The sequence below is a fragment of the Protopterus annectens genome, chromosome 2.part1 (assembly GCF_019279795.1).
Source record: "Protopterus annectens isolate FY-2018-M chromosome 2.part1, PAN1.0, whole genome shotgun sequence".
In the NCBI taxonomy this organism is placed as follows: domain Eukaryota; kingdom Metazoa; phylum Chordata; order Ceratodontiformes; family Protopteridae; genus Protopterus; species Protopterus annectens.
In genome coordinates, this window is record NC_056729.1 from 1,856,835,900 (window position 1) to 1,856,857,545 (window position 21,646).

Consider the following 21,646-nt stretch of genomic DNA (forward strand, 5'->3'; position numbering starts at 1 on the left):
AAACCCTTTCAGCTCTCCTGAGTGGAGGCCCGATAGTCTACCTCTGGAGGCAGTCAGGGGATGTTTATCCCTCCACCTAAAAGCCTAGTAAGAAATCAGTTGCAATACTTGGGTGCAGAGGATCATTTCCAGAGGATATACAGTTCACTTTTCCCTGTCTCCTCCCAGTACAAAGAAATTCCCCAACATTCCACCCACTCAGAGGGAACAGGCAGCCATTCAAATTCAAAAGCTGCTAGAAAAAAGTCATCCAGGATGTCCCACTAGGCCAAATAGGATCTGGATTTTACTCCAGATTCTTTTTAGTGCCAAAAAATACAGGGGACTGGAGACCAATTCTTGATCTCAGTGCACTGAACAAATCTGTTCAAAAAACAAATGTATTTATCTATCTACTTTACATTTGTTGACCGGGCTAATCTAGCTGGATATATGTCCATTTTCAGTAGAGGCCCGGGGAGAAAAGCTCCAAACACGAATAATGACAAAGTTAACACTGTATAGAACCAGTAAGAATCACAATACAGAGGTAGAATTGGTCTAGTGAACAGTTGTAATAATAAATTTGTATATTAAATAATTTTAGTAAAAATTAAACTAAACAATTCTACAAAAAATAAACTAAACAATTCTACAAATCACACTAGAAGGTATGAGCAAGTCTTAGATAAGGGAAATAATATATATGTTATTCTCATATTACAGAGTAGGAGTTGTAAGTAGATTTGGAGGCAAAGGTTACAGGAGTAGGGATAGGGTTAAGAATAGAAAGTGGAAAAAAAAAAGATGTCAGTCTGGGTTAGTACATGGACAAAGCCAGTGAGTTTTCAGATGTTCTTTAAGATGCTTTTTAAAGAGAAATATAAGTGATGGTAGATAATTCAGCAGGAAGCTGTTTCCAGAATTTTCCTGCAGTGTTTGAGAAAAGTGAATCCCCGGCTTTGTTGTTAGCTTTATTTGATAAAACTAGAAGCTTGTTAGCAGAGCGTAGTGTAGCTAGATTAGTATATGGAGTAATTAGATTAGTCAGGATAGGGGTGTTGTTAGGGTGGTATAAGATTTTTTGCGTAATAAGTAATTGTTGACTGAGTATATGGTTTTGCAGTTCTAGCCATCTAAGTTTGAGGTTAAGGCAGTGGTGAGTTTTAAAGGGGGAACGTGATGAATCTAGCTATGCTATTATAACAGGTGGAGAGTTTAGAGAGGTTGTTTTTGGATAGGTTGGTATATATAACAGAGGCATAGAAAAGGGTGGAAATGAGGTGGGTCTGAGCAATTGTTTTCCTTACAGAAGAGGTGAGGAAGGGTTTTATTCTATAGAGGGTGCCAAGTTTCCTGTTAACAGACTTTATAGTGGAGTTTGTGTGTTCATCATAGTTGAGATGATTATCAATAGTTACACCTAGTAGGTGGGTTGTAGTCTCTGGGTTGATGTTGGTACCATTGTTAGAGGTTATAGAGAAGAAAGGAATGGATAATTTATGAGTCGGAGTAAAAAGCAGTAGTTTTGTTTTTTTAGGATTTAGGAGGAGGCAGTGTTGCATAAACCAGTTTTCAACATTCTGAAAAACTGTTTGGGTGAGGGAGTGGAGAGAGGATATATCCTTGGCTGTACATATTAAGGTGGAGTCGTCTGCATATTGAATGCAGGTGGCTTGAGGTATGTTCATGTGTAAGTTGTTAATAAATAAGGAGAAGAGTAGGGGACCTAGGATAGAGCCCTGGGGTACTCCAATATTTACTGGAAGAAGTGAAGACAGACTGTTCTGCCAAAGTACTGCTTGCTGTCTATTTTCCAGATAAGACCTAAACCATTGTATAGCTTGTGGATCAAGAGAATGGGCCTTTAGTTTGTCTAGGAGTAAGGTTATGGTTAACCATGTCAAAGGCTTTTGACAGGTCAATAAATAGTGCAGAGGAAAATGAGTTATTGTTGTGGTTTTTATATATAGAGTCGGTAAAGGATAAAAGGGCAGTAGATGTGCTATGGAATGGCCTAAAGCCACGTTGGCAGTTTGCCAGTAGGTTATTTTGTAGTAAGTGGTTAAGTAGTTGTTTGTGAATACATTTTTCCATTATCTTAGCTAATGGGGAGAGTAGAGCAATAGGGTGAAAGTTAGAAAGCTCTGTAGATGGTCCTCCTTTATGTAGAGGGATGATATGGGATATTTTCCATAGAGCAGGGATTTTGCCCTCAGAGATAGTTCTGTTAATAAGGATAGAAATGGGATAGTCTATGGCTTTTGCGGCTATTTGTAGGTATTCAGATGGGAGTTGGTCAGCAGAAGGGGTACAAGGTTTCAATTTTTGAAGTAGCTTACAGATGAGAGATGTTGATACAGGTTGTATTTGAAAGGTAGGTGATGAAGTATTGCAGATATTTGGTTGGGAAGCAGTGATGGGTGGTAAAGAATTGGCCAGGGTTTGAATGGCTTCTGTAAAGTAGTTATTAAAGGCATCAGGGATCAGGTTGGAGTTGCTATTGTTGAAACCGGTTGGGTCTGGAGTAGTAGTGTGACCTGGCTGAAGGAGTTTATCACAGACCAGAATTTTTGTGGAGTTTGTTGATTGGTTTGTTGAAGGTGTGGGTAGAAATCTTTTTTGTCTCTAAGAATATCCTTCTTGGTGGAATTTCTTAGCTGTTTAAATTGGAGGTGGGTTGTTGGACATTTGGTAGATCTCCGTTTAGCCCAGATTTTATTTCTGAGGAGTATCTTTTGCCTAGTTTGTTTTGTGAGCTAGGGGGCAGCTTTGGTTTTTATTCTAGTGGAGCGATAAGGTGCATGGGAGTCTAGGATTTGAAGAAAGTTAGTATTAAAGTAGGTAACAGCTTCGTCTAGTTCTAGATAGGTTAGTGGTGACCAGTCACATGCTTGCAATTCGGTTAAGAAGCTGTCTGGATTAAATAATTTTTTAAGCGGGAGGTTTTGAGATTATGAGTAGTTGCAATATGGACTTTTTGTCTAATAATGTAGGTAAGTATGTGGTCACTGATATCATCTGGGAGGGTTCTTGGAGTATAAGATTTAGGGTGGCTATTAAGGATCCAGTCCAGAGTACTTTCCTTGTTACTAGGTTTATGGATTTTTGTAGTAGTTATTAATTGTGAGAATCCAAAGAGGTTTATGTGGTTGGTAGGGTTTAGAGAACTGCAAGTAGACCAGTCTATGTTAACGTCACCAAGTACAATGGTCTCCTGGGGTAGTTTGGTAGAGAGGTGGCTCAGCAGGTTCTGTAGAGAATATGTATTATTACCTGGAGGTAGATACATGCAGATTATATAGATTGATTTGGAGTTATTGATTTGGAGTTTGATGGATAGGGTTTCAGATTTGGTGTCTAATGATGGACATTAACTGGGGAAATTTGGAGGTTAGATTTATAGAGAATGGCTATACCCCCACCTTTTTTATTTTACGGTCATTTCTGAGGATGTTATAGCCAGGAGGGCTAATTTCTGGTCTAGAGTAGATGGTTTTAGCCAAGTTTCTGTAAGACAAAGAATGTCGAATGAGTGTACATCAAGGAGTGCATGCAGGTGGGAAATTTTATTGTTAATACTTCTGATGTTAAGGTGAGCTATCAGAAAGGGAGTTAGATGGTTTCATAATTGTAGAAACTATAGGTACTGTTAACTTGGTAGGGTTAGTAGTGGAATCGTTATAGGAGTCAGGCTTTGGATGAATGTCACCGTCTAGGAGGGGGTGTTGCTGGGGGTACTGTAGAGATTTTAGGAGTTTATAGAGGTTAATGAAAGTCTTTTTGGTAGAGAAGTAAATAATGTGGGTTGTTCTGTGGGATTTTGGTAATATATAGTTAGAGAAACATATGTTATGTTACTATGGTTAAGGGAAAAGTTGAATGAAGATGGTAAAGTTTGTTGGCTGTAATGGTTTTATTCAGATAGAGAAAGATATTCGTAGGAGGTAAGTGAATAAGGTATGGTAAGAAAAGCTAGTGTGGTAGTTAAGAGTAATAAGGTGATGAAAATAGTTTTATTTGTTGGGGCCATAGTAAAAGGATTTACGTAGGGAGTAGATTATCACGCTACAGTCCATTCTTCTGTTCTTAGAAAAGTACAACTGGATGTGCTAGACAGATCTTCAGGATGCATACTACCATATAAAAATGGACAGGCATTCCAGATGATTCCTTTGTTTCTGGCTGGGAGCCAGTCATTACCAATTCAGAGTGCTGCCTTTGGTCTCACCACAGCCCCCCAGCATGTTCACCAAGTGCATAGCAGTAGTAGTGGTTTACTTAAGACTGCAAGGATTCCAGGTGTTTCCATACTTAAACGACTGTCTCATTTCCGTTACCACCAGGCAAAATCTACTAACAGTGAAACAAAGGGTTCTACAGATGTTAAGTTGTCAATCTCGCCTTCATTCTTGCTGGATGGGTTCGGAGCCGAACCTCGGCTCCGACTCGGCTGAATACTAAAGCTCGAGAGCTATTTTCACTGGCTCGAGGCTATCCTATGTCCCATAATGCTAGGTGAAATATACCCAGATCTTGTTTGCCGCTTAGCTACGAGGTTGCGTTTTCACCGGCTCCAGGTCATATATTTTTATTAATAATTTCTGAGGTAGTTTTTAGTCAGTCTTTTATCCTTTTTCATCCTTTTAGTATTAGTGAAGTTAGCAACTAGTCTTTCCTCCTTTTTTTAGTTGCTAATCTCCCTTTTTCTCCACCCTTAAGGTGGTTGGGCCTCTGACCCTCCCCTTAGTAGTACAGTTTTCCCTTGGTTGTTCTGTGTGTGTGTGGAATTCTGTCCCTCTGCTTAGTGGTAGTTCCCTCTTTTTCCTGCTTATAGTAATTGTTATTATAATTTAGTGTATTGTGTGTTTGTTTTACACTATGTCTAAGGATACTAAGGTATCGGGTTTCAAGAAGTGTGACTTGTGCTGTCAGAAGATATCTCTGACAGACGGTCACACTTCTTGTGTGTATTGTTTGGGCCCTCTGCACCAGCAGGACTCTTGTTCCATCTGCCATGCTTTTAGCCCTAGAGTCCTGCAGGAGCGCAGAAACAAACTCATTTTTAGAGGCATGTTAAAGCCTGAAGATTCCCTGGCTAAGACCATGGCTGGGAAACCTTCAAAGCTCGCCAAATCGTCGGCTCCATGTTCGGAGCCAGCGCCGAGCGGTGCTCTTGCTGCCTTATCGGTTCCGGCTGGAACCGAGGCATCTAGACCTCAGTTGGCTCCGACTTTAGTGTCGGAGCCGTCCCCGAGCAGAAAGCGCTCTAGGTCTCTGTCTCTCGAGTTGGTTAGATCGGCTCCGAAGTCTCCACTGTTGTCGGAGCGGAGCCATAGATCTCATTCCTCTAGGTCTTCCAGGCTTTCGGACCATGACCTCAAGAGGGTAGTCAGCCGGCTTTTAAAGTCGCAGGCACTGGCCCAGTTGCTACATAGCCCGTCTCAACAGACAGGGGCTACCCCTACACCTGCTCAAGTTCCTTCTCCGACTACCCTGCTGAGTTCAGAGCTGGAGGTTGTCGAGGTGAGTACTGTGGGGGCGTCGGAACCGATCCCCCTGTTGTCGGTTCCTTCGTCGGCTCCGATCCCGTCCTTGGCTCCATCCTTGTAGGGATCCGGGCGCCGAGACTCCCTCATCAGCTCCGAGGGGGCGAGTGGCATCAGACCCTTGTCCGACCCCGCTCTCCCTCTCGGAGCCTCGGCGCAGGTAAGTTCAGCCCTGACATCGGCCTCGGAGCCGTCCCTCTCGGTGCCAGGGGGAGTTCTCATCTCCTCGGAGTTGGGTCCTTCTTCCCTGCCTGACAGGGGCACCTTTGAGGTGATGAGGAGCGTGCTGGCTCCAATACTGGCACCACGGTCGGCCTCCTTGGCCCCTTCCTCCACGGTGCCTGCTTCGGCCCCTGCCTACCCTCCCGACCCCAAGCGAGGAGAACCGATGCTCCAGGCTGCCCCATTGGGCCTTTCTTCCTCTTCCGAGGCCTCCCCTGACCCTGCGGGGGAGCCCCCTCGGAAGAGGACATGTAAGAGGAAACATGTTGACTCTCCTGAGTCAGTGACATCTGACACCGACCTGGATGATTTGGAAGGGTCCCCAAGGTCCCCCTCTGAGGATGTCTCCTTTTCTGACATAAATAAAAAGTAGAACTACTGAAACAGTCCACCACAAAATAAAGTCCTCAAACGCTGTCTCAGTAAGGCAGAATGCCAAAATCCATATTCAAGGAAAAAAAATATTTTTTCGTAAGTTCCACACCAAACAGCCAAGAGTACAAATGTATAAAAGAGGTAGCTTTCGATAAATAATAGCACTTTTATTTGTTAAAAATAATAACACGAAATGTTGAGCGCTTTCATCTACATCAAGTAGACTTCATCAGAACATTTCTCCGTTTAAAAATCAATCCTTATATACACAAATTAAACCAATTAACATAATGACAATTAATTCTAAATTGTTAAAATAGTTTAACCCTATGAATGCTACCTCACTTCATGAAACAATGATTTGTTGCATAAAACTACCTGAATAAAAACCTAAAACAACTAAGTATAATCACAATGTAGAATATACATTCATACATAAGTGATCCACTTGCAGGAGTGGAAAAGATTAACTCTAATGCCTTACCTAAAAGGCCAAAATAATTTATGTGTGCAATGAAAGTAATCACACAAGGATCTCATACCCAAGCATAAAAATGAAAATGATAAATACGTATTTTTCCAACTAATACACACACCTTCTAACACACAATGCCTCACCTAACATTGTTTTCTAATATGGGCTTAATTGAGATGTGTTCATTTATTCCAGGCAGTACGGTCGCATTTAACTTAATCTGCCACCATACCTCTCTCTCGCCTAATCTTTTCTTGACACATCCACCTCTAACATTAGGATGCACAATTTCCAGTATTCCAAATAGGAATTGGTCACAATTCTCACTATTTTTGAGATGCTTGCTTAATGCATTTTTTTCATCTCCTTTTTTGATACAATAGTAATGATCGTATATTCTCTTACGAAGACATCTGTCCGTCTTCCCAACGTAAAAACATGCACAGTGTGTGCAGGTAGCTAAATATACTATATGTGAAGTTCTACAATTCCCTTTCTTAAATTTAATACTTGTAGTGTTTATATCCTGCAATATTATACTATTGCTATTCACAATGTACTTACACTGATTGCATGTTCCACATTTTTGTGTGCCTGTACAGTTGTCTTTACTTGCTAACGTAACATATTTACTTTCAAATTCCCTCTTAAGGTTCTTAGTGTTACTATATACGAATTTGGGTCTGTTCCCCATAATATCTGAAACATTCTTGTCCACCCTAAAAATGTTCCAGTGTCTTTCAGTTATTCCCCTAATGTCACTAGTGTAAGACCCATATTCCAAAATGCAAGCTCCTGTATATTTATTTGTATCATCTTCCATCAAAGTGTTATTATGATTCATGATGTCATCTTGCTTTATTCCAAGTATAGCTGGATATTTATTGTTCCTATTTCCAATGATATAATCCCTTAATTCTGTAATCATACTTTCAGGGTAACCTCTTCCTTTGAACATGTTCCCTATAAGGTCCATTTCCCTAAGCAAGTCTGTAAACTCAGAGGTCACCCTAGCTGCTCTGATCAATTGACCTTTGATTATACTTCTTTTCTGTTTGTATGAATGGCAGCTGTTGTAATGCAAGTACGAATTACTAAAAGTCTCCTTCCTATATATCTTAGAAGTAAATCTATTGTTCCTTCCTATATATCTTAGAAGTAAATCTATTGTCTTAATAATAGGTTGCGAATTATGAAGCCTGACAAAGGTGGGGGAACAGTGCTTTACAATACTACTGAATACATCAATAAAATTAATATGATTCTATTAAATTCAGGTAATTATGATATCTCATCCGTTAATGAGGTTAATATTGGATACCATAAAATAGACTTGATTTTAGTGGATTTACTTGTAGAAGAAAGGATTGATGTGGATTTGTATAATTATTTAAAAATAAAAAAATCCCATTATAAGTACAATAGTAGGAATCCCTAAAGTCCATAAAAATATTATGGATCCGCCTTTTCGTCCGATTATTTCGGGAAACAAATCAAAAACCTTCATGTTTGTTAAAGTAGTTGACAAGTGGTTAAAACCATGCTATGACAGAGTGAACCACTTGTTAAAAGATTCATGGGACTTCTTGAGACGCTTAACACCTGAGGTGTGTAAGCCTGTGATTTTATTGGTCACCATCAATGTGGTGGACCTATTTTCCAGCATTCCTATAGCGGAAGGAATGAATAGATTTAGTAATAGTATGGATATATATAGTTCCATTGATTCCAATAAGAAAAATCTAGTGTTAGATTTTTTAGATATAGTATTGAAAAATAATTTTGTATACTTTGAAGGAGAATACTATAAGCAGTGCAAAGGGGTTGCGATGGGAGTAGCTTGTGCTCCGATTTTCGCAAACTTATTTCTCATCGATTGGGAGAATTAATATATTTTAAATAGTGATTGGAGGAAATATATTGAGCTATACACTAGATTTTTGGATGACCTCTTTTTGATTTGGAAAGGGGGTGAAAGCAAACTGGTTGAGTTTATGGAGTATTTGAATACTAGAAGTCAGTATTTGAAATTTACAATTAACAAGGATGAGAAGTCTATTTCCTATTTAGACATTAAAATAACTATAGAGAACAATAGATTTACTTCTAAGATATATAGGAAGGAGACTTTTAGTAATTCGTACTTGCATTACAACAGCTGCCATTCATACAAACAGAAAAGAAGTATAATCAAAGGTCAATTGATCAGAGCAGCTAGGGTGACCTCTGAGTTTACAGACTTGCTTAGGGAAATGGACCTTATAGGGAACATGTTCAAAGGAAGAGGTTACCCTGAAAGTATGATTACAGAATTAAGGGATTATATCATTGGAAATAGGAACAATAAATATCCAGCTATACTTGGGATAAAGCAAGATGACATCATGAATCATAATAACACTTTGATGGAAGATGATACAAATAAATATACAGGAGCTTGCATTTTGGAATATGGGTCTTACACTAGTGACATTAGGGGAATAATTGAAAGACACTGGAACATTTTTAGGGTGGACAAGAAAGAATGTTTCAGATATTATGGGGAACAGACCCAAATTCGTATATAGTAACGCTAAGAACCTTAAGAGGGAATTTGAAAGTAAATATGTTACGTTAGCAAGTAAAGACAACTGTACAGGCACACAAAAATGTGGAACATGCAATCAGTATAAGTACATTGTGAATAGCAATAGTATAATATTGCAGGATATAAACACTACAAGTATTACATTTAAGAAAGGGAATTGCAGAACTTCACATATAGTATATTTAGCTACCTGCACACACTGTGCATGTTTTTACGTTGGGAAGACGGACAGATGTCTTCGTAAGAGAATATACGATCATTACTATTGTATCAAAAAAGGAGATGAAAAAAATGCATTAAGCAAGCATCTCAAAAATAGTGAGAATTGTGACCAATTCCTATTTGGAATACTGGAAATTGTGCATCCTAATGTTAGAGGTGGATGTGTCAAGAAAAGATTAGGCGAGAGAGAGGTATGGTGGCAGATTAAGTTAAATGCGACCGTACTGCCTGGAATAAATGAACACATCTCAATTAAGCCCATATTAGAAAACAATGTTAGGTGAGGCATTGTGTGTTAGAAGGTGTGTGCATTAGTTGGAAAAATACGTATTTATCATTTTCATTTTTATGCTTGGGTATGAGATCCTTGTGTGATTACTTTCATTGCACACATAAATTATTTTGGCCTTTTAGGTAAGGCATTAGAGTTAATCTTTTCCACTCCTGCAAGTGGATCACTTATGTATGAATGTATATTCTACATTGTGATTATACTTAGTTGTTTTAGGTTTTTATTCAGGCAGTTTTATGCAACAAATCATTGTTTCATGAAGTGAGGTAGCATTCATAGGGTTAAACTATTTTAACAATTTAGAATTAATTGTCATTATGTTAATTGGTTTAATTTGTGTATATAAGGATTGATTTTTAAACGGAGAAATGTTCTGATGAAGTCTACTTGATGTAGATGAAAGCGCTCAACATTTCGTGTTATTATTTTTAACAAATAAAAGTGCTATTATTTATTGAAAGCTACCTCTTTTATACATTTGTACTCTTGGCTGTGTGGTGTGGAACTTATGAAAAAATATTTTTTTTCCTTTTCTGACATCTTAGAGATCCTCAAACAGAGGGGGAACTGGTCTGCCTTTAACCCATCCGAGGATGAGTCAGTGTACCTGGATGCCTTCGGTTCTCGCCCTTCCATCTCCTGGGTGTCCCCGCCTTTCGACCCACTTATGGAAGTGGTGGCTCGGAAGGCGTGGACGGCTCTGGATATTATGGAACCAACTCCCCGGAGGCCCACAAAATTTATTACTGCTCCCACAGATAAGCAGTTTCTTTCCAAGGGTGTCCCCATGGATGCCATGGTGGTGGCGGCAGCCACTAAGAAGGAGTTGGCTGACCCTTCAGTACCTGTCTATCCTCCAAATAAGGAATCTAGGACTATGGATAGGTACGGCAAGTGGATGTTGTCCTCAGCGACCTTTGCTATGCGGTCGCTGAATTATTTATGCCATTTCACCCGACTTCAGAGGGACCTTCTCAAGGAACTGGGTGAAACATTGCAGGACCCAGCAGCTGTGGGGTCTCAGGAAAAGATCAACTCCCAGCTAGGGACCCTGAACTCTATCGTCAACTCTTCCATGCGGCTCATCTCTTATGCAGCTGATGGAGCGAGTAGAGCCGCAGGTATGGGTGTTGCTCTAAGGAGACATGCCTGGATGCGGCTCTGCAATTTTGCTGACCCCTTCAAGGTGTCATTCACTAACACCCCCTTTGATGGTTCTGCTCTTTTTGGACCTCAAGTGAAGGATACCTTAACCAGGTGCGAACAAGAAGGCAAGACGTTCTCTGCCGTGGGAGTCCGTTTTTCCGCCCCTTCTAGACCGTATCCTAAGGGTCAAAAGGGCGGGAAAATGTGGTTCCGCAAACCTCAGGGAGTTCTGCCGGACGCACGTGGTGAGCTTCCCTCTAGATGTAGAGGAGGGAACAACAACAGATGCCGCCCTAGGGGCAGGGGGCGGTCCGCAGAATCAGGGTAGCAGAGAATCTTTCTCTGACAAACCCTTTCAGCACCCCTGAGGAGCTGCCCGACTGTCCACATTCGGAGGCAGTCGGGGGAAGACTTTCGCTGTACCCAGAAGCCTGGTGCTCCCTTACGCAGGACAGATGGGTACGGTCGATCATATCCGAGGGCTACAAAATCCCCTTTATCCACATCAACCAAAAGGGCCTCTTCCAGACGTTCCACCCAGTCTGAGAGACCAAGCAGCACTAGAAATTTCAAAGCTGCTTTTAAAAAGAGCCATCCAACCAGTCCCGCCAGAACAACAAGGATCCGGAATCTACTCCAAATTCTTTTTGGTACCAAAAAAGACAGGGGACTGGAGGCCTATTTTGGATCTCAGCAGACTGAACAAATCGGTTCGAAGAACAAAATTCCGGATGGTCACGCTACAGTCCATTCCTTCCTTTCTGGGTCAGGACAATTGGATGTGCTCTATAGACCTTCAGGATGCGTACTACCATATCAAAATGAACAGGCGCTACAGGAGGTTTCTCCACTTCCGGCTGGGAGCCAGTCACTACCAATTCAGAGCCCTGCCCTTTGGCCTCACCACAGCCCCCAGGGTGTTCACCAAATGCATGGCAGTGGTAGCGGCTCACTTGAGATGTCGAGGATTCCAGGTGTTTCCATATTTGGACGACTGGCTCCTTACTGCCACCACCAGGCATCAGCTTGTTCAAGCCAGAGATTACACTGTACAAACCTGCAAGGTGCTAGGCATCTCTATAAATTTCGAAAAATCTGCCTTGTCAGCATATTACCTTCATAGGCACCGTGTTAAACGCGGTAGAGTTATCAGCAAAACTTCCTACGCAAAGAGTATATGACATTCGCAGTCATGTTCAAGTCCTGCTACAAGAGGACAGGGTCCAAGCCAGGTTTGTACTGAAAACGCTTGGTCTGATGGCTGCAACAATCACCTTGCTCCCCCTAGCTCGTTTTCATATGTGGATACTACAATGGATGCTCTTTTCCCAATGGTCCTTTCAGCAGCTTCCCATGTCACACAATATTCTCATCACTCAGTCTTGCAAACGACACCTATCTTGGTGGATGGGCTCACCTCAGGTGCTTCAAGGCAGACCGGTTGTTCTCCCCCCTCCGGTTGCCCACCGTGACAACGGACGCCTCCCTGATCAGGTGGGGGGAGGGGCATTTTCAGGGCAGGACAGTCCAGGGCACATGGCAACCCTTCGAGTGCCACTTGCACATCAGTGTCCTGGAAATGAGAGTGGTGCTGTTGGCGTTGCAGGCTCTCCAGAACTCTCTTCCCACTGGGACAACTGAAATACAGACAGACAATATGTCTGTAGTATGGTACATCAACAAACAGGGCGGAACCAGGTCCTACCCTCTTTGTCGGGAAGCACTCAGACTCTGGCAATGGGCGATCTCTTCTCAGTGGTTTCTGGTAGCAAAACACATTCCCGGGAAGTCCAATGTCATAGCAGACAGGCTGAGCAGGGACATTCTCATGCCCTACGAGTGGTCTCTCAACCAACTAGTAGTGGACCAAATCTTCAGAAAGTGGGGTCAGCCTTGCTGCGACCTTTTCGCAACCCCTCAAAACAGCAAGTGTCAAGACTTCTTCACCCTCTTCCGGGCCTCTCTCCCAGAGATGCTCTAGTCCACGATTGGCCCAGGGGTCTCCTTTATGCTTTCCCCCCTTTCCCTTAATCACTCTGTTAGTCCAGAAAGCAACTGCCTTGAGATCCAGGATGATCCTCATTTCCCCTTACTGGCCCCGACAATTCTGGTTTCCGTTCCTACAACGTCATCTACTGGAGCAGCCCTGGCATCTGGACCCTGTGCCAGACCTTCTGACCCATCAATCGGGCAGACTGCACCAATCCCTGTCATCTCTCAACCTCACAGCTTGGTTGCTCCACTTCCAACCCTAGCTTAATTTCTCTGTCAGTACGTCAGATTATCCTTGCCACTCACAGGTCTAACACCAGAAGGACGCATGCAAGTAAATGGAAACGTTTCTCTGTTTGGGCAGAAAAGAACCAAGTTGATCCTTTTTACTGCCCCTGTCCAAACAGTTCTAGATTTTCTTGCGGAACTCTTTCAAAAAGGTTCTTCTTCAGCCACTATCAAAGTCCAGTTGGCGGCTATTGCAAATTTCCATGTTGGCTTGTCAGAGTCTGGTATTCTGTCCCACAAGCTCTGTAAAGCCTTTCTGAAGGGTACCCTATTACTTAGGCCCCAGTCAGAGACCCTCCTCCACCATGGGATCTAAATTTGGTACTGTCGTCATTAATTCTACCTCCTTTTGAGCCTGCTGCCTCCTGCTCGTTAAAACTGCTCTCGTGGAAAACACTTTTCTTGGTAACTATTACCTCAGTGAGAAGGGTTTCAGAACTACAAGCACTTTCTCTGTGCCCCCCTTATCTTGTTTTTCACAAAGATAGAGTGGCTGTTAGGACAAATCCATCCTTCTTACCTAAGGTACTCTCGGAAAAAAATCTGAATCAGACCATTGATCTCCCAGTTTTCTTTCCAAATTACACTGATAGAACTGAGAGAAGATTACATTGTTTGGATGTCCATAGGCAACTACGTTTCTATCTGGATAGAACCAAGCTAACGAGAAAATCAGAGCAACTCTTCTTATCTTACGCCGAAGGGAAGCAGGGCCATCCGGTTTCTAAAGTGACCTTGTCCAGATGGTTGACCTCTCTTCTCTCTTTAACCTATCAATTGAGGCATAAGGAGCTCCCTACCAAGCCTAGAGCTCATTCAACTAGAGCATTAGCTTCCTCAGTTGCTTTTCAAGCGAGATTACCTATGGATTTTATTTGTGCAGCGGCCACATGGGCCTCTCCTCATACCTTCATCTCTCATTACAAACTGGATATTGCCTCCAGAAATAGGGCTGATTTTGGTTCCACTGTACTCAAGAGTCTGTTCCATTCAGCCACCCAGGACTAAAGTGCTAGGGACGTGGTCCCATCCAGCAAGAATGAAGGCGAGATTGACAACTTAGCATTAAGACGTTATGTACCTACCATAACGTTCCATGTTAGTTGTCTTCTTCTCGCCTTCTTTCTTGCATCCCACCTTCCATCCCCCTAGCCTGAAAAGACCTAGAGTATTGGGTGAGACTTTCCTTGTCACCAGGATTATCCCTTCAGCTAGAGCTCTTCTTCCCCTTTGGTAGCCCTGGTGACAGACAGGCTGTAGGGTTTATAGTTCTACATAGCTCTTAATTTTATCTTTTTCTAGTGGTGGGACATGTCTGTCCATAGTGTTAGCTATCAAATGAGATCTGGATATATTTCGCCTAGCATTATGGGACATAGGATAGCCTCGAGCCGATGAAAATAGCTCTCGAGCTTTAGTATTCGGCCGAGCCGGAGCCAAGGTTCGGCTCCGAACCCATCCAGCAAGAAAGGCGGCGAGAAGAAGACAACTAACATGGAACGTTATGGTAAGTACATAACTTCTTATTATGCGACCACCTTGGCATCACAATCAGCTTCAACAAATCCTCACTAGAACCCACAAAAAATGTAACCTTTATAGGAGCTTTATTGGACACAAGAACCTCCATAGTCTCTCTCCCTTCATCTCGATTGGAAACTATCCAGACTCAAATCCATACTCTACAGCAGAGAAGGAGAGTTCCTGCAAGACTGGTTCTTCAAGCATTGGGATCAATGGTGGGTGCCATAACCCTTGTTCCCCTTGCCAGGTTTCTCATGAGAATATTATAGTGGTTACTTGCGGTTCAGTGATCAGTTTTCCAGCATCCCTTATCAATGCCGAAATTAATCACCAACACTTGCAAAAGAGAACTCCTGTGGTGAACTCATTCAAGCCAAGTTCGACAAGTATGCCCATTTATTCCCCTCATCCCAAGGCCACAGTGACCATGGATACTTTCCAGCTTGGGAGGGGGGCCATTGCCTGGGAAACACATTCCAAGGCACTTGGTCCCTAACAAAGGCCAATCTGCACATAAATGTTCTAAAGATGAGGACAATTCTATTGGCGTTGCGAGCACTTCAGGACTCCCTACCTCTAGGAATGATTGTGATTTAGACCAACAACATGTCAGTGGTCTGGTGCATCAAGAAGCAAGGGGGAACCAGATCTTACTCTTTATGCCAAGAAGCCCTCAGGGTATGGTAAGACATAACTTCTTTTTTCATTTTATCTCACTCAGTAAGAAATTTCTGTCTTGTCTAACAACTCCAAATAATTTCCACTACCCATTCCTGAAATTCTTTTAACAGGTAGGTGGGGGAGCCCAGTGTCTTATTTTTACTTCATTAATCTGCAATTTTATTTTTTTTAGGCGCATGATCTGGCACAGTCACTGGATGAGTGTCAAAGCTTTCAGTCAAATCTACATGTTCCTGTGAAATATAGTTTCTATCCATTCTAGCCCAGTTATTGTGCATTAGGGAGTAATATGTAAATTCTGACAAAGTTCCTACTACTAAATTTATGTCTTCCATACAAAATAATTTTATATTTTCTTTTCAGAAATCTACCCCATTTGTTACATTTTCTTTTGTAGGTCCCCTTGATACATCCTCACTATTGCAAATCAAGTTCTATTTCCCATGTGCAAGTAATATTCCCTGCTGAAAGTGAGTCTTCATTCTGTTCAGACAGCTTTGTATATATGTGGCCAAAGCATTTGACACTGTAGCATATGCTGCCATTGAAAATGGGCTTGTGTCTTAAAAGTAGATCTGTATTTGGTTTGGTGGATGACCAGCTGTCTGAAATATGGGCCCCACCTAGTTAAAGTAGCTGGCACTGCCTGTGAAAGTAATTACTGGTGAGCCCTTTGGTTTAGTAGTGGGACCCCTGCTTTTTTGGCAATTACTGCTCCTCAAATTTCCAGATTTGGGAATAAGGACATCCGCTTAACCAGATCTGCAGATGACTGCAAAAATTGTGTTGGAGTTAAATTTTTCTGTGATACCTTTTCATTACAGCAGAAAATAATCCACATAAATAACTGGTTCATGGATAAAAGTCTGTAACATTAAATGCCAGAATGTGCAGGATTTTCATGTTTGGTGAGCTAAATCCCTCAGTGTAGCCTGTACCTCACTCCAGAATGATAATATAGTATGGGATCTTGAAACTGGGGGTTGATAGTAACTTGTCTTTAACCTGTGTAGCAGCAGTATTGTGAAAATCCTCCTAAACTAATATTTAAAGGCATATTCTCCAGGTCAAAAAAATATCCCTTTGTATGCAGCCCTAATTGGCCCACTGTACTACAGTGCCCCCTTGTGGATGTTTCTTTCTATATATATTAAGGGGTCTGCTACACATGACCGAAATTTCATTTGACTGAAATTCATTTAACTGAGACCATAACGTCGAAAATTCAAAATACTGAAAACTCACTTGACTGAAACTCATAAGGCTGAAACCTTAACAATGCTAAATTTCAACATAGTGTCAGCTTGTAGACTACTGTAAGGTAAGTAAAAGGTATATGCCATTTTCCCTCTGTAGTGCGGTCATGGAGTTAGTATATATAGTTGGGGGTGTGGGAAGTGTTGGAGGCATAGCCCCCCACCTAGTTTGGTTTTATATCGCCCAGTTTCTGTTAGGAGGGTACATAAGTAGTTTTTAAGTTCTGGAAAGGGCTAGTCATTGGTGCTGTATGTGTGCATGTCTATAGTTTACAATTTAGTATGTTGAAATTTAACATTGTTAAGGTTTCAGTCTGAGTTTCAGTCAAGTGAGTTTTCAGTATTTTGAATTTTCGATGTTATGGACTCAGTCAAATGAATTTCAGTCAAATGAAATTTTGATCATGTGTAGTAGACCCATATTAAATAACTAGAAAGGCCCAAGAGATTCCTAACCAAGACGTTTCTTGGCCTAAGGTCACTGAGCTACCTGGAAAGGCTAGAAGTGCTATCCTTTTCCTGGTAACTTATAGACTGTTTCAGGGTGGTCTATGCCTAGCTTTCTGTGTCATTAGGGACCTGATTCTCATTGATCCCCCTGTATCTTTGCAGGTAAAATATTTATTGCATTTTTGCTTTGTTGACCAGGTTTGTCCCCCTAGCTAGTGGCTCCCTTTCAGGGGAGACCCAAGGTGGTACTTGTACAACTAAAGGAAATTTGGCCAGGGCATCATGGAACTTCCTCTACTCTTTTTGATAGGTGGATGTCAAAGGTCCTATGGTATCTGAGCTACCACCACCTCAAGCAGATGGGATCTTTGTTTAATTGTCTGATCCAAAGGGTAGCACACTCAAACGTGCAGCACCCCTCAATTCTACACTGCAGAATCAGCAATCCAGCAACCAGCATTGGGAACAGAATCCACAGCCTTCTGGTCTTCCTGCACCAAAGGTAAGTGTGCTGCATGTTGCTCCACTGACACTGCTTTAGCTCTTCTGATACCAGAGATCTCCACCAGCACAGAAAAGTGCACTGGAGAGACAGGGCTATTATCCAGTGCCTACTTTACCTGTGGAATAGACTTCCCTGCAAGATAAACAGAGTGACATCTTTGTTATCCTTTACATTTAACTTGAACGAGTGGGTATGTATCTATAAATTTACTCCAGGACTGACTAGACTTACAAGGGACAAGTATAATTGGTCTGTGAGTTCTTTTTTATCTACTTTAAACTTGGTGTATCTGTGGATGTCCCCACTCCAGTGCAGTAACCTGTGGCACAGCAAACTTGCATTGGTGTCTTGCTACTGGATGTGACTTGGAAAACTATTACATACCATTTGGGAAGTGCTGTTTGCAGTGCAGCATATCTGATGAGGAGACACCACTGAAGGACATGGCATGATGTGCATATCACAGTAGCAAGTGCTCATTTTGGTGACTGTCCTAATCTTCCAAGAGCCTACAGAAGCCAATCATCTTTTCTAATAATAATATATTTTTATCATTCCCATTGCTGAAGTAGGCTTCATGCTGTATGGGTTGTCTTGCCCAAGACACAGATACTGTCCAGCTTTTAAACTCGGTGTCTCTTCCCACACTTTCACTCTTGACTGTTGATTGACAGTCTTATGGAGGAAAAATCATCAGTCAGAGTGAGGAATCTTAAGTACTTTTGCTGTCACGTGAAGAAGCAGCTCAGAGACATCACAGGAGAAGCAGGTGGCCTTAAGCTTCTGTTCTGGCAGATAAGTCCCCTGTGGGGAAACTAAATGCTATTTATTTTACTTGGGCTTTTTGGTAATATTAGCACCTAACAGAAACCTGATTCCTATAAGGGACTACTATTTCTAGCTATGGCTAATATGGGAGGTGTTTTAGTGAAAACATGTTCTGATTGTGTAAACTTTTTATATTTTATAAAAAAAATTAATTTTGGGAAGTATTTTATTTGGGTAGGTTAGTGCTTGTATTCACTTTGACATCTTACCTGCCATTTCTTCTGTCAGACTGAATTTTATGTAATTGGGTTTCGGACACGATTTTAGTGGGCTGTTTATGCTGTACGGTGTTTAGGGGACAGTGCATAAAAATGTTCTGCTTATGAACATTATTTGACAACATACCTTCCAACTGACTCATTCCAGCAAAGCTTACAGCATCTGAAACACCCTCATTGGTTACAATATTGATACTTACCCATTCATGCTGGTACACATCCCTGTTTTCCTAGAAGTAAAATAATAACTTACCAAAGAGCTCTTGCAGACTCCTTGGGCTTTGTCTGTGCCTCAGCTGATGGTGGGCGACTCTACAGTGGCCAGTAGTCATTCTTCAGACTTCTCACTTAGCTTTTCAGCTTTCTCTGGTGTAGTTCTGTCAGCCACATCTATTCCATTGTCAAAATTGGCCTTGGGAGAACCATCTTTTCTGGGGTAGGGAGACACAGCAGGGGATACTGCTCTAAGTAGCTGGGGAAATCATCCTCTTGATATAGCAGAAATACCTTCTCTGAGTCAGTCATCAGCTATACCTGTGAAGAAAAAGAAAAATGTTAAAAACTGTTCATCTGAAAACATGGTGTGCATTAGAAAATATGATTTTCTCACCTTTATTAAGTTGTTATAGTCTGTTTATCCTGGTACATAGAATGTATCACCTGTAAAAGAGATCAGCAGGAATATTACTGAGGAAAATGTGAGAAGATTTTGACATAAATAGGGACAGGACTTCTTCAGCAGATTCTCAATTTCAATTCTCTCATTCAGAGAAAAACTCCTTTGGAGAAATTTTTCATTTCTCAGACTATAGCTGGGATGTAGGAGGTATTTTTGTGGGTATAAATGAAGTTCCCCATGCATTTAGGAAATATGTTACAAGTAGATATGCTTTGTTTTACTCCCATTCCTGCATTAATGCCAGCCTTGGAAGATGTATTTGGGCTTCCTGCAACAACCATGATTCTCAACCTTCTGTTCCCCAAAAAAAAAAAAAAAACAGATAGGCTTTAAAACATTTCCCAAATTTAGAATCATTTGTTTCCCCACTGTATGTCTAACACTGCTGCCATATCCACATCATCAGTAACTGAGATATGGCTTTTGGTAGCCTCCATTCTTACAAGTAAGGGAAGATACTGGATAGCTTTGGTTAGAGAATATTTTCTTCCACTTTTGAGTATAGAATTCTTAACTGCCTGACTCATGGAAGTTTTTTTTTTTTTTTTTTTTTTTAAACAGAGAGAAATTTCTACAATACTTCCTCTGAAGTTAATGCCTAGGGCCACTGCTACTACTACAGCTTCCATACTTCCCCTTGAAGGTAATGCCTAGGGTCACTACTACTCCTACAGTTACCATACTTCCCCCCTGAAGGTAATGCCCAGGGCCACTACTAGTGGTACAGTTACCATACTTCCCCTGAAGGTAATGCCTAGGACCACTGCTACTGCTGCAGTTACTATACCTCCCCCTGAAGGTAATACCTAGGGCCACTTCTAATGCTGCAGTTATCATACTTCCCCTGAAGGTAATGCCTAGGGACATTGCTACTGCTAGAGTTACCATACTTCCCCTGAAGGTAATGCCTAGGGCCACTGCTTCTGCTACAGTTACCATACCCCCCTTGTAAGTAATTTCTAGGGCCACTGCTACAGTTACCATACTTCCCCTGAAGGTAATGCCTGTGGCCACTGCTACTGCTACAGTTACCATACTTTCCCCGAAGGTAATGCCTATGGCCACTACTACTGCTACAGTTACCATACTTCCCCTGAAGGTAATGCCTAGGACCACTGCTACTGCTACAGTTACTATACTTCCCCTGAAGGTAATGCCTAGGACCACTGCTATTGCTACAGTCACTATACTTCCCCTGTAGGTAATGCCTAGACCTAAGGTTCATAGGTAAATACTAGGATATCTGCCCTAGGGCATTTATAAGCCTAGCCAGAGTGTGTTTGGCTTTTGCCTCCCTTTTAGATTAGCTCACTGTGCCTCTGTATAGTAGGTCACAGAAGATAGCCCTTAAAGATTAGTTTACTGTGCCTCTGTCTAGCAGGGACACAGAAGAGATCCCAGGGGTAAATTTGCGATTTCCCATCCACTCGTCAAGATTTCGCTTGAAGAGGGTCAGTGAGGGGCTCTGCCTAATATGAGTTAGGATTGTGTTCCAGAGTGAGGGGAGCCTCTGGGATATGAATCTGTCCCTCCAGCATGTCCTATTTATTGTTGTGCTGAGGTTTAAGTCCCTGGAGCATGTAGCTCTAAGGGATTTGGACTTTTTGAAGTGGAGCATGTCCATTATTTCTGCGTTAGACATGGCTTTGTAAGTCAGGCATAGATCGTCTCTGAGTAGATGGTAAGCAAATGAGTAGAGCTGGAGTTTCTTTAGTCGAGCTGCATAGGACATCTGTTTGAGGCCCATGATCCTCTTGGTGAGGTACTTTTGGGGTCTCTCCAGTTGCTGCAGGTGTCAAGTAAGGTACTTCCCAAATGGGGCATTGTATTCAATTATGGGCCTGATGAGTGATGAGTAGAGGGGCACAATGACCTCTCTTGATCTAGATGTGAACCTTGTCATAAGGTGGGCTATATAGAAGGTCTTTCTAACCAGTTTGGCAACGTGATTATCAAAGGAGAGATTACTATCTACTTGCGTCCCCAAATCCCTAATTACTTCTTCCGTACTTAATTACCTATGTGGTAATTTGTGGGTACTTTGTTTTTCCCAAAGGGGATGACTATGCAGTTTTTGGCATTTAGCTTGAGGCCGTGGCTCTGGCACCAGGTATCCGTCTCAGTGAGACCCTTTTGGAGGATGCCTTGTGTCAGCCGGAGAGTTGATTATGGCTCCCAGTTTGCAGTCATCTGCGAACTTGGTCAGCCATAGTCCTCCCATGTTAGCCTGTACCTCAGAGAAGTATATACCGAACAAGAGAGGTCCCAGGACTGAGCCTTGTGGGACGCCACTTGAAACTGGTTTAGTCGGACATGGCACCTGCAATTCTGACTATGTGGGTTCTATCCCTGAGCCAGTTTGCAACCCATCTTGTGAC